Below are 13,806 nucleotides of genomic sequence, written 5' to 3'. Positions count from 1 at the left end.
GGACTTGGAGATTAGGCCCAAGAGCTAGTCCAAAGACGCATCCCAGTGCTATCTGGGTAACAGATCCTTGCTCTAGCTCCACAGCACGGGGCTCAGGATTATATCTGGCCCACGTTGTTTTAGCTTGGAGAGGCTCAGAGCAATGAATGAGTTTACTTAGGCATATGATTACTGTGTACTCTACTTCTGCAAACCTAACGTGTCACGGATGAGGTGCACCAGGCCAAGGTGCAGTTGCCCTGAACTGCTGTAGCACACTGCATGTAAGACTGTTTGAAGGAGCAGCTGAGCTTTGAAAGGCCTGATGAGAGCCTCATTTCTTCAGGTTTACCACCCCCAGCTGTATATCTGTGGTGTGGCCCTTTTGAGGGATCCTCAAGTGGAAACACTTCTCTCTGTTAAAAGGAAGAGACAGCTGAATACCCTACCTGCTCTTACCACATGCTGCACCTTTAAGTATGTAAACCTTGCTTGATTTACCCAGATGATGTCTTCATGTGATTGTTTAGTTGATCTGAGCCTATTTGTCACATTTATCAGGTTGGTGAGTGTGCAAAGCCAAATGTCTAAAATAGTTCCAAGACCTTTGACTGCTTTTCAAAGGAGATTGGGTAGATTTATTGCAAAACTGATGCTCAGTGATAGCTCTCACCCTTGACCAAAATGTAAAGCTCACACAAACCTTCAAGAAATGATTTATTTTTATCACATCCATTTAAAATGATTACTCTTTTAGACATATCACACATTCTTAAACCAAGTTCTGCTAAATAACTCACATAGAAAGGAAAGTCTAGGGCAAAACAGGCATAAAAATTTATGAAATGTGTAATGTGCTGGAGCAGCAAAGCTCCTGGAAGGAGGGTCTTAGTGCAGAAAGAGAGTTCACCGTCCTTTCGTATGTAACGTTTTCATGTGCTATGTGAGGAGAAACCCTCCTGAAGACATTGATATGAATTTGAAGGTCTAGGTATATAATTTTATCACAATTAATAATCTCTGGAAAATATTTTTATCTGCAACACATAATGTCACACTAACGTCTCAGCAGAAAGCTGCTCCTTGCCTCCCACTGTGTTTGTGGTTGATGGAGCCCTCACTCCATTTCCGACACTCATTTAACCAGCTACCCATGTCTCTTACCGAGAGGCAGCCCTTCGCTTGTCATTTGACCATCCCGCAGCTGTTCCCTCTCTGTGCATCCGAGCCATGGGGGAAGAATGAGCAAGGTCATTATGTCTTTGAAAACTTGTAAAAAGGTCATTTCAGTCTTATCATTAAAGTCGTAATTTTAGGGTCCATGTAGACTTTTTTCGATGCATTACTATCTGACATCATTTAGCTTCATAGAGGGGTCTAGCTATGTTTAAGGTTAGTACAGATATTCGGTAAGCTTTTCCTTTCAATCATTTTTCTGATCTGTGTGATCCACCAATATTGCTGTTTTGTAGCACGAAGGATTGAGTCACAAAGGAATAGCATTCCTTTCACGGGGTCTTATGGTGAGATAATTGGGACTCCATCACTTAACCTTCTGGTTTCTACTCCCCTACTCCTTCATGAGTAATTAAATTAGCCAACTTACTTTTACCTCGGAATTATTAGTTAGGTCAGTTTTATTTGTTTTTTAATTCATGAAGTGTGTATTAAAAATGCTTTAAAGTATACTCTATTAAAATCAACATTTACACAAAAGCACACACATCGTAAATTATACAGTTTGAACCAGTGCCAGCGAAGAAAAAGAGCAGAAGCAGGACCCCCGAATTCCCCCTTGTGCTCCAGCCCCACAAGGCGGCCACTCTCATGACTTCCATACTGTAGATGACTTTGCCTATTTTTGAACTTTATATTAATAAAAATATGTAACATGTACATCTTTGGGTCTGGCTTCTTTCACTCAACATGACATTTATGAGATTCATCCATGTTGGTACATGTAACAATGGTTTGTTTATTCTCATTGAATACACCAGAGCTTATTTGTCTGTTGTATTATTGATAGACGATTGGTTTGCTTTTAAGTCAGGGCTATGACGAATAGTGGTGCTGTGACCATTCTTGTCCGTGTCTTTGGTGAATTCACGTGCGCATTTCCACTAGGGACGTATGCAGGCCTTGAGCTGTCAGGTCGCACCCGGGGCATCCCCAGGTAGGTTTTGTTAGTTTCAACAGAATGCTCGCATTGGCTCTCACTGGCTCTCGGGAGCCAACTATTAAATTTTCAGTACCTTTGAGAGCTGGTTCTTAAATACGACCGTTATTAAAAATTAAATTGTGTAAACTTAAATGAGTTATATTAAAACAAAGGTAATAGGAACTCAAAATTCATTACCTCCTAATTATTTGACTACATTGACTATCATCCAGGCTACTGAGGTTATTTACGTGAATTACTAGCTGTGCGACAGAAACACACCACCTACCATGCTGCTGTGCGTCTCTTCAGCCGCATCCTGTGGGTAGTTTGAAGTTGGCCACCGTGGCGTATTCATGCCGTGGAAACCGGGGAACGCTGCTAATCAGGGCTTAATTTATTGCTCTGTTGATTTTTACAGACTTAAGGAGGTAATAGAGAAAATATTAATAATGCAGGTTAAACCTCAAAGTGTCATACTTATAGCTGATATGATGTGAATTGCTAAAATAAAAAAAAAAATTGTCAAAGCCTGGTTGAAATACAACCTTAGATATGGATACAAGAGTTTAGCACAATTCAGCAAAAGCATTCTGTAAGAATCAATTAGCTATATGGAATTTACAATAAAGAGTACATATTGTATATGTTATTATTATTTGTCAATTCATAATGTGCACACATATGCCCTTTTTTCCACCCTCTGGAAGGCCACTGTCAAACATTTACCCGCACGCCTCTGGTCACAGTGCTGTCTCACTGTGATTTGAGTTTACTTTCCCTGATGACTAAGGAAGTTGAACACATTTTCGAAAATTTATTGATCACTGGAGTATCTTTTGTTGTAAGGTCCCTATTAAGTCTTTTGTCCAGTTTTCTCCTGTGCTCTTTGTTATTGATTTGCAGAGATTTTTGTATGTTCTTGGTAAGAGTCCTTTATTAAATATAGAAAGAGCAAGCGTCTTCTCTCAGTGTGTGACTTGCATTTTCACTCTCGTAATGGGGCTTTTATGTAGAGAAGTTCTTAATTTTTATTTAGTACAATTTATCAACCCTTTCATTTGTAGCTGGTGCTGTGTGTATCCAGTTTGAGAAATATTTGCTATTCCTGAGATGCCTGTGTTTTCTACAAGAAGCTTTGCTGTTTTACCATTCACATTTATGCAATGCACTTGGAATTGATTTTTCTTACACTAAGATTCATTTGTTGTCCAGATTAACATCTCCTTGGCCCAGAACTGTTTGTTGAAAAGACCATCTTTTCAACGCTGTACTTCAGTGTTCTTTTCGTCATAACCAAAGGACAGTGTGTGAGCCTTCGAGGACAGTTTTAAATCAATGAAACAATGGATTTTTGCCTTTTGTAGATATTTTATCACCTCGGTTATTTTAATAATTTATCCAAAAGAGAAGAGATTTTATTTCAGAGGTTTAAGGAGTAACTTGTCTCACCTCAAATCAATAATGTTTATTGATTTCCACTATGAACAAGACCCTGGACCAGCTCTGTGAATATACCTTCCCCTTACACACAAAAAAATCAACTCTACGCACTCAATCCATCTATCCTTTTCTCTCTTTTCCAAGCACACTGAAACCGAAAGTCTTAAAATACACATTTCTGTCAACATCTTCCTTTTCTAGGTATTTATCATCAGAAATTTTGATAACTTTGAAATTACTTTCTTTCATAATATTAGTTTATTTCATAAAATTAAAGCAAATTCTGAAAACAGATTATCTATTGAACACATCATTATTTACTTGTATAACTTCATGAGGAAGAGTAAAGTTAGATGACAATAAAGAGAAATTGACTTTTTTATATTGATTTTTAGAGAGAGGAGAAGGGAGAGAGAAAGTGAGGGAGAGAAATATCAATGTGTGGTTGTCTCTCGAGTGTCCCCCACTGGGCACGTGGCCTGCAACCCAGGCATGTGCCCTGCCTGGGAATTGAACCTGTGACCTTTGGTTTACAGGCTGGCGCTCAATCCATTGAGCTACACCAGCCAGGGTGTGACTGACTTTTTACCAAAAGGGGAAACAAAAGATTCTGTTGATCATGACAATTGATTTTTCCTATTTATAGGATAATGCACCTTAGAAATAATTTAAATAAATAAAATCTATTTTAAAAACATATGAATGGAGATATAATTTCTCATACAAGGGAATTAATTTCTTAACTCTGTTATTGATTGTATTGTTCAGAGAGAAAGCAAAAGCCCACATTGCAATTGTGTAAGTGGAGCATTTTCTCAACTTAATTGTAGGGAGGACCTGATCTTCCACTAGAGGGCATCTTTACCCCATTTGATCTTTTGCAAAAATAAATAATAGCAATTAGTGTTTTGCTTAACGTTATGTTACCTTTCAACTATACCTGACCCTAAGGAGAAAGTTGTGAATGATCCTGATATTAAAAGAGATCACACGTAATCTTTTTCATTAACAGTTCCAGTATTAATAACTGTTACTCTGATGAAATTATCTTTGGAACCAATCATCGTTCTTCTTTATCCCCTCTTCCACAACAGTAAGCCCCTTTCAGTATCAGCAGCAGAATATAATCACAACGGAAATGCTTACACATAATTTATTGTGTACTCTATGAAACAGACCTTCTAAGTATTCTCTCAATGGAAAAAATTCACAAAAATGGAAATGCGGATGTATCTGACTCAATATAAAAATAAATATGTAAATCTAAGGTAAAAGTATAAACAAAATTGAAATGCAAATAAACTAGAAAAATAATTGTCACAAATGCGAAAATGGGTTAAAACCATTTATATACAAATGCCAATTCAGATATATAAAACACTAAGCTCTTGATAAAGGTGGACATAATATAAACAGATTATTTAATGAACACAGTTAAAAAATTAATAAAACTATCAACAATCTAAGAAACACAAAAATATAATACACTTCCTAACATATTACGTTAGAAAGATAACAGATGTTAATGTGGGTGGGAAGAAGCACAATTTCATGTACTGCAGGTGCAAGAAAGTGCTGACTTATAAATGTAAAAAGAATGCTTGAATTGAAAAAATCTTCAGTTTTTCAGACAAAACTGCATAGGTTGGTTCAGGCGAAAGTCATCAATAAATGCTAAATACAGAGAAAAACTTTCAATGAATAGAATATTTTGCCTGGTCTTGTGGTGTCTTCCCGCTTCAGGGAGAAAAAATAACTTTCTACCCTTCTAAGTTCTGTGGCTAAGAACCTGCCCCTTAATAAAGGACAGATTGACAAAAGGAAAATAAACAGAAGTTTTCTAACATGTATACCTCATATATACAGAGGGGACACCCAGGAAAACTGGGTAGAATTCCCCAAACTGTCCCAAGGCACCAACTTAAATACCATCTTCAACTAAAGAAAAATGTTGGGGTGTGGGGAGGCCAGTTATAGGAGGTTATCAGGAAAAACACAGCAAATAAGTAAGGTTGTTATGCAGATTTGTTATTTAGAGTCATCTCTCCCTCGTACAGAGAGGTAAACACTTAACAATGGAGATTTCCCTTTCAAAGGGGTAAATTCAACTCTGTTTTCAGAGCTTCTCCTATGTCTGCTCTGTCTTAAAAAATAATCTCCAAAAAGTTTCAGAGCCCAGAAGCTGAGTTGGCAGATTCCTCCTCCTCTTTGAACCAGTCTCTCCGTCCTGATAGCAGGTCAGTTCAGTGTGCTGTGTCCGTTTCAGGAGGCAGTGTAGGACAGGCAAATCATTTCCTCCACCCTTACAGGTTCTTGGCTGAGACCCACCCTGAAATAAAAAGGCAGATCAATAGGAAAAAAATTTTATGTATGTATGTACATATAGGAACCCCATAAAGATGGGAGTACTCAAGGAAGTAACCAAAGCAGGAAGCTTTTATACATTTTAGACAAAGAAACAACACATTCGTGGAGAATTAGCAAGACAAAGGGATTTAAGCTTGGGGTCATAAAATGGTGAAAAAGTAGCAAGGTTTGGTTATAAATTCTCAGTGGTAAATTTCCAGTCTCTGGTGATAAGAATGCCTCCTACCCACCTAGTACAGGGACGCTACTCTTCACGTGGAAGGTTTATCTCTGACTTCCAGGGGGGACAAAGAGGGTCAGAGTATCCTTCTTGTACTGGTTGCTTCACAAGGACTGTTAATTCAAAATAACCAGTATGCCAGTGCGGCATGTTTTGGTGTGACATATTCTGAACCGGCGATGATCCAGGGGGGCTCCCAAAGTTAGCCGTGTATGGTTCAAGCAGTCAGGTATTTAATAAGAGGCATTTCTGTGGAAACAAAACAAAAGCAAAGGTTAATAACTGGAGCAGACTATAAACCAGCTTCTGAGTCCTGAGGACAGCCAGTGATTTCCAGGTGTTGGGCTCGAGGCATCGACAGAAACAGAAAGAGAAAGAGAGACAGAGAGATCTTATCTGAACTTCCCTCATCTGACTAAAGCAGAGACCCCTGAAAATACAGCTGTTATTAGCCCCCCTCCAAGGGATTTTCCTGTTTGGGGGGAAACAGACTCTTAGTACAGGGAAGTAAGAATTTAGCTACCAGAAATTCCTCTACTGGGGAGTTCCCAACCAGGAAGGACACCGCCAATCTGCTCTGGATGAGAATGCCCAGTAAAATTTTTTCTACTTCCCCGGGGAAGCCCTGAACAGCCCCCCGCCCCGCACCACCCTTTCCCCCTATTAAACTGCTAAATAAACTATTGTAAGTACTCCCACATGGGTGTAAATAAACCTTGTCTTTTCTCCTGTGTATCTGGCTATTGCCCATTAATGCACAGGCTCCCACCACCACACTCTGACCTAAGCTGGTAGAGAAAAACTACTCTCACCGCAACAAAGAGCAAATGCTAAGGCAGAGGAGGCAAGATAAGTGACTCCAGGTAGAGGGTGTATGTGTGTTCTTTGTGTTATTCTGGCAAATTTTCTATAGTTTTGAAATTATTTCCAAATAAAAAGTTTTTTTAAAAGAACTGCTATGTAAATGATATCTATAAAAGCGAAAGAGAAAAATAATTAAATAAAACTTTCTGTATCCATTCAATGTTATCATAGTCATCAAAAATGACGTTTTAAAAATGTTCCATGACATGGAAAAATGTTACTTAAAAAAAATAGAAATCAACAATCCTTATAGGTTGATCCCTATTAGGTCAAAGCGAATAGTTCCTGTGTTTGTCCCAGATGTCACCTAATGTAATAAGATCCTAATAAAATCAATGTGTCTGTGTTGCGGGGGAGGAGAGTGGGGGAGGGGCTACCACATTGCTCCTGGTCTTCCCTGGCTCAAAATTTTGCTTTTGATAAGTCATTTCTGTGAAGGATGCTTTGCTGTGGATACCATCTCTCTTCTCTACAGAAAGGTCACATCTTTTTCTTGGCTTCTTTCTAAAGCACAAGATAAACGATTTGCACATGCTAGGGAACTAAAAGTCCTACCAACAAAGAGAGACCCCTGGATGTCAACAAGAAAAGAAAAGAAGAAAAACCCTGAGTACTGAGTGAACACAGCAGAGCGGTATGTGCACTGAGATAGCCCGAGAGTAACTCTGAAGTCAGGATGAAATTTCACACAGTTAGTTAAATATAGCAGAAGAATAATGAAACTTCTCTTAACTCTTTGAGAGGCAAGGAGTCACTCAGAATAGATTAACTCCAGAGTTGTGTGAGACATTTCAAGGGGTTATGAGGCATCGAGCTGGGCAACATCTCTGCAAAGGGAAACAAGAGATGGGGCTTATCCAGTCCTGGAGAGATTTATAACGTTCCAAAAAGCTAGAGTAGGAACTCAAGGCCTGTTCTGTTTCTAAAGAGACCCTTTCAAAAGGAAATATGAGGGAATATTCTTCCTTCCCTTTATAGGCAGAATTTTTTTTTTAATTTATCCTCACACATATGCAGCAGCTTTTTGGACTTTTGGAAAGCAATGTATGAAGGGTGGGACTGCATGATCATCGTACCTGGCAAACCTCCAAAGTCGCACTTCAGATACCCTTTGGGTTAAGGTCTTCTGGCCACCCCAGCAGTCTTTGAGGAGAAGGCAGAGAGAAACAGGAATATGCTGCTTAACTGCAGATGTGAATTACAGTATCCTTCCCCTCCACACTCTTCTTGGAAGGCAGAAATGCTATATTCAAGCTTGGTCTTAAATTATCACTTTTCTCTGATTTTTCATATTTCTTTGTCCTCAGATATCTATTTTTATTCAACTCTTATCTAAAAATTCAGGTACACCCTATATTTGCCATCAAGCGATGAGGTACCACGTTGTATGAAATCAGCAAAGTCTTTGGTTTTGTATGACCAGAGAAGTTAAAAATATGTTGCCAGCATCCGCTGAGTAGTCAGTTGGCATTGATAACCATGGTTAAGGTTAAATTTTTACCTAAGTTTGGAGTCCTAATTTTCTTAAATTGTCTTCAAAAATTGTGCACCCAAAGAGCACAGAGACAGAGCTGCAAAAGTGTCCCTATGTGAAGTAAATATTAGCAGCTAAGGAATGACCACGTGTAAATAAAGCTGTCTTCCTTGTTGTCACTAATACAATTGCAAAATGACAGCCTGTCACACGCCAGAATATGCTGTCAAAAGGCTGGAGAAACTGATTATCAGAGTTTGGGGAACAGAACACAGAATTTTCAAGGCGAGGGGAGCTTGGTGTGACTCCTCTGTGCTTCATCAAGGACAGTCACTAAGACATTGACCATCAATCTGTCAAATGTTTCATGCTGACAGTTAGGAGAAGCTATTTATCTCCCTTCAAAAAAGAATTCAATTCATCTAAAGAGCTTAACGCAATAAATAACAGTCAAAACCCTGGAATTCCATGATAAGCCTCAAAATACGTCTGCAACTGTCTACCTGAAGGGTGCTTAAGAAATCACGGCCAGGAGCACATGTTGTCGACATGACTGTGTATCCATGATGATGGGCAGAGAATTTTCACATTCAAACATGGAAAAGTCCTGGACTGGAATTTCAGTTGCAATACTGAAAACAGGTAATTATGTAGGCGCATTGTATTAGTCAGCTCAAGCTACCATAACATACTATCACAGACTGGGTGGCTTAGGCAACAGACATTTTCTTCAGTTTTGTAGGCTTATAGGGAACTGTTAAGTTCCATGTGTGGGAAATGTAGCCCAGCTCCCACTCGGAAAAGCCACTGGGTGCAAGGTCCGGCACACAGGACCCACGCCCACAGACAGATTCTCCCCTGGGGAATCAGGCCTGCATTGTACCTAGGCTGCTATGAGACTTGCTTTTGCTACAACTCCCTCACCCTGGATTGAGGCAGCAAATGCTTACTGAGTATCTTTAACTTCCTAAAGTCTGTGCTAAACCTCCCAAGTATGGAGTGTAACCAGTTCAACCACTGCCCCGCCCCCACCCTGTGAGCTGTAACATCCTTCTCTTTGAAGTAATTACCAGCATTCTTTCCTTTGTTGTCTGTAAAAGGTAATCACCTACAGTGAACCTGTGCATAGTAAATGAGGACCATCCTTGATTTAATGTGCCCAGAAAAGCAATAAAAGCCTGTCCAGGCAGGGGTTAGGCTCTCTTAGGCTCTCTCTGGCCCGCTCGCCCTCTCTCTCACTTAGAGAGTGGCCATGCCATCCCTTTTTCCCTACAGCATTTCTGTAGTCCGCATGAATTTGTCCACTGCTGCCACAACACACAGATCCCATGGGCCAGGATCCGCATCATAGGCTGGATGTCCAAGATCAAGGAATGGGAAGATATGAGTTCTCTGAGGCTTGTGTCTATGGTTTGAGGACTGCTGCCTCTCTTGCCGTGTCCTCATATGGCCTTTACTCTGTGTGTGCTCACCTCTGATATCTCTGTGTCCAAATTGCCTCTTAGAAGGACATCAGTCACAGTGGATTAGGGCTCCCCACCAAAACAAACCCATTTTAACTTAATCACCACCATAAAAGCCCCATCTCCAAATAGTCCCGTTCATAGATACTGGGAGTTAGGGCTTCAAATTATGAATTTGGGGAGGACATAATTCAACCCCTAAACATGTATGTGTGAAAGTTAGTAAGAAAAAATGTAGTAAACCATTACACATACATAATAAACTATATCCACCCCATTTTCCTCCAGTTTTATATAATTTTTTTTCTAACATCAAAGATGTCATCAACTGTGAAACTTCAAGTTAATTAGCTTAAAGTTAATTATAGAAACTTTGGGAAATAGAGAAAAAAGTTTTAAAGGAGAAAACCCTACCCCATCTCCTTTAAACTTGTTTAACTGCAATTAAATGACTTTCCTGTTTTAAGAAACTCCTGCCCAAGAAAATAAATTTGTAAATGTTATTGTTTCTTTCAGGAATTTCCTGAAAGTACTAAATTAATAACAACTCTTGGCTCAACTCAGTTTCTCCGAGATTTGCTTTGAAACTCTCCCCTCACTGTAGCTGCCAAATGTAAACTATTACATCAGACTTTGCCAGTTTTAATCAAGCCCTCCATTCACCCCTACCATCCCCAGGCCCTCTCCCTCATCTCCCTCACCCTGCATTTTAAGGCCCGCCTTGAACCACACCCTAAAAAACTTCATAAATATCCTTCTTTTGCTCTCCACTCTCTGAAAAACTGATGACTTTTCAAGGTAGCATTCTCCTCTATTATTGCAATGAACTCAGCTTTGTTTTATCAATAGGTTATTGTGGTAGTAATTTCAGGGAGCCAGTGCTCAACATTTAGAAGATTCTTGAGAAGTTGCTCTGTCCGACTTCCCACCATGCTTGTTGGGGATAATCTCCCTAACAAGTGACATTCTGGTTTCTACTCTGATACTTCCAGGGCCTTGGATCTCACTGTCTTTGACATCACTGGAGTTGTCCACGTGTTTAGTAGGAGATCATAATGTGACCGTGATAAATATCACTTGAGTAAGTACAAGTATGAATGGTACATTCCAGGTTTAATTTTTACTCCTTCCAGTTAGCTCAGAAAACTTTCCCTCTCTTTTCTTTTTCTATTTCTTTTCTGCTTCATCTTTGTAAAAAAAAAATTATTTTTTTGTGTCTGTATGATTAATATATTTTTGTATAGAACATTTTTGGAAACTTTAAAAAGAAGTGAAGAGGAGAATAACCCTTTGAAATCTGAAAAACAAAAGCTTAGGTAATAAATAAAATTTTAGAAATATGTTTAACTTTACTTTCAAAGCTTTATAATTGTTTTCTATAGATTCTGGTTTCTTTGTTAAATTATTTCTAAATTCACTGAATTAAAGAACTAATAAAACTAGATTGTGAAAAAAAGAAAAGGAAAAAATATGAATAGCTCCCCAAAATTTATTAATTAGAAAAAATGCAAACTTCTGAGACATCAACAAGGAGAATAATGACATTGCTGATTGTCATTTTGATGTAGAAATCAGACACTTGCCAAAAGTTCCTGTCAGCACATCAGCTGAAAATCGTTCTGAATTCTACTTACCAGGGAAAACGGTTGTAGAGTGTTGTGTAGTCACATGAACGTGGTTACAGGCACAGGGGAAATGTCTTTCTTGGAAATTTCGACTAGTTTTTATCTGCATGAATGAGAGCCCTTGATGAGAAGACTTTAGACACTACACTTCCTGATGATGCAGCATCATGCTGGGCTTTCCATAGAAACCATGCACTGGTTACCTGACACCTGACAGCACATACTTCTGAAACTCCCAGTAGGCACAGACTTTGTCCACGATGTAATTATTGCCATATATTCAGCTTCTTGCTCATCTCTTGGTACCTGGGAAATGGCTCTAGTCAACAGACATTTTATTTGATCTGTGTTTTTTTTTTAATGATACAATATTTTAGACATTTTTTAAATTTTAAGTATAAACAACCGCCCCCCCTCCCCCCCCCCAGATTTCCATCTTCTCTTGAACCGTGGGAGAATCTGGCAACTCAGCATTGAAATTCCTGCATGAGAACACGGGGGTGAGCTGAGTATTTCACCCCTAAAGGACCTGTGCTCCCCGTCTAGCTCTCTCCATTCGTTTTCCTGGCCTGCTCAGCCTCCACAGAAATCGTGTTAGGAGATCTGGGCCTTATCTGATTAAAATAATATCTTGTGAGCATTATCCACCAATATATATAAAGATGAAGTTGTTACTGATAAGACCCATGGTTTTTTAAGAATCAGGCCCAAATACAAGACATCATAGAAGTAATAACTCTTTAATTAAACCCTCACAGAGCATATGCAGGTTTTGCTACAGTGACTTTTCAGCATATGAGCCAAAAACTAGTTTTTTCTCTATTCATCTATATGAGTATATGCAGGTGTTCAAAGAGCATTGAATACTTTTTCACCATAATGTATTTTATGTTTAGTGTAATATCTAGGAATTCACTATTTTTGCCAATTATATTCCCAATGTGAATTGAAAGTAGGAATGTTTGTAACCTCTAACTTAGGAGTGACGGGAGAATTCAGAGAAGCTAAAAACAAGGGCTAATAGTTATCAGAATGCCAAAAATCAAACTCATCAACAGAATGTGCAATCCATATAAAAGAAGTAACCTCCTGACCAGAGTTCTGGAAGACCAAACTCGTAATGATGATGATGTGTATTTTTCACTTGCTCTCATTTAGTCATCAAAACAATCTTATGTCGTAGATTGTGTTTGTTATCTATTGCTGCATTAAAAGTTCCCCCAAAACTCAGAGGCTTAAAACAACAAACTTTTTTTTGTTTGATTAACTCTAAATAAAGCTTATCACCCTAGATAATTTTACGCACTTACAAAACTAAAGTGCTGATATGTACATCCCCCTCCATTTGTCCAGATGGGGGCTTGTACAAAAACCTTCTTCAGCACCTACATACCTGTGAAAAAACTTACACATAAGACACGCTTTTGAATAGTAACTTTACACTAGAAAGAGGCACGTTCTCCAGGCGCATGCTTCTCCCACCCACCACCACCTGCCCCAACAGGGGCTGTGGCCCCGGGTCAAGTGGAGAGCTTCATTGTTCACCGTACTTCCCTTGTATCCCTTTCTTTACTTTTTCCCCCTCTATTTCCATCTTTCTCTCTTTAAGCAAAACTAATTTTAAAATACTGTTTGAATTTTATGAGCCCAATTTTGCTTTTGGGGCGTTCTACATGAATTAGAAAGTAAATGTGTCCTATTTTTATGGCAACATTTTAGAGGAAATTAAATCCACATTATAACAAAAAAAAAGACCCTGACAAATTGATATTATAGGCTCTCCCATAATGCAAATTATATATTTGACTGCAGTATACATAGAACATCTGCTAACCCAAATTAAAATGAACGAGAAACTAAATTAGAATTGCTGTTTCCTTCTAACCATGTAGAAGTCTAAACATATTAGGACCCAGGTATTCTCGGTGCTTTAAGGCATTACCTGTCAGTGAGCTTAGTACAGTAAATGGAAGCAATAACCGAGTAGTATCCTGGGGACCTGAAGGAGTTAATGACTGTGTCTGCCTAAGTGCTTAATTAAGTTGGGCACAGCCACCAGGCAACTCTAATTCAGTCATAACAAAAGGTACAAATTTGTTCTAAAACCTAAGCCAATATTGACTATAGTTCCTTTCTGTGAGTTGGACTATTTCATGCTTTCTTGCTTTAATTATGTGTTATTAAATGTATTATCCAATATGCATATTATCAGG

General features: G+C 38.8%; 1 long non-coding RNA gene across 1 annotated transcript; it reads right to left on the bottom strand.

Annotated features, from left to right (window-relative positions):
• Positions 1-4,765: 4,765 nt before the first annotated feature.
• Positions 4,766-11,845, bottom strand: LOC128780195 (uncharacterized). Its single transcript, XR_008426118.1, has 5 exons — positions 11,797-11,845; positions 11,603-11,696; positions 8,108-8,174; positions 6,178-6,416; positions 4,766-5,909 (listed from the first exon to the last, which is right to left on the bottom strand). It is a non-coding gene; the product is annotated as an uncharacterized lncRNA (long non-coding RNA).
• Between the last annotated feature and the right edge of the window lie 1,961 nt (positions 11,846-13,806).

This window comes from Desmodus rotundus, chromosome 2 (assembly GCF_022682495.2).
Source record: "Desmodus rotundus isolate HL8 chromosome 2, HLdesRot8A.1, whole genome shotgun sequence".
Classification (NCBI taxonomy): domain Eukaryota; kingdom Metazoa; phylum Chordata; class Mammalia; order Chiroptera; family Phyllostomidae; genus Desmodus; species Desmodus rotundus.
Note: the sequence above shows the minus strand (reverse complement) of the source record. Positions and strands in the feature narration are given on the sequence as shown.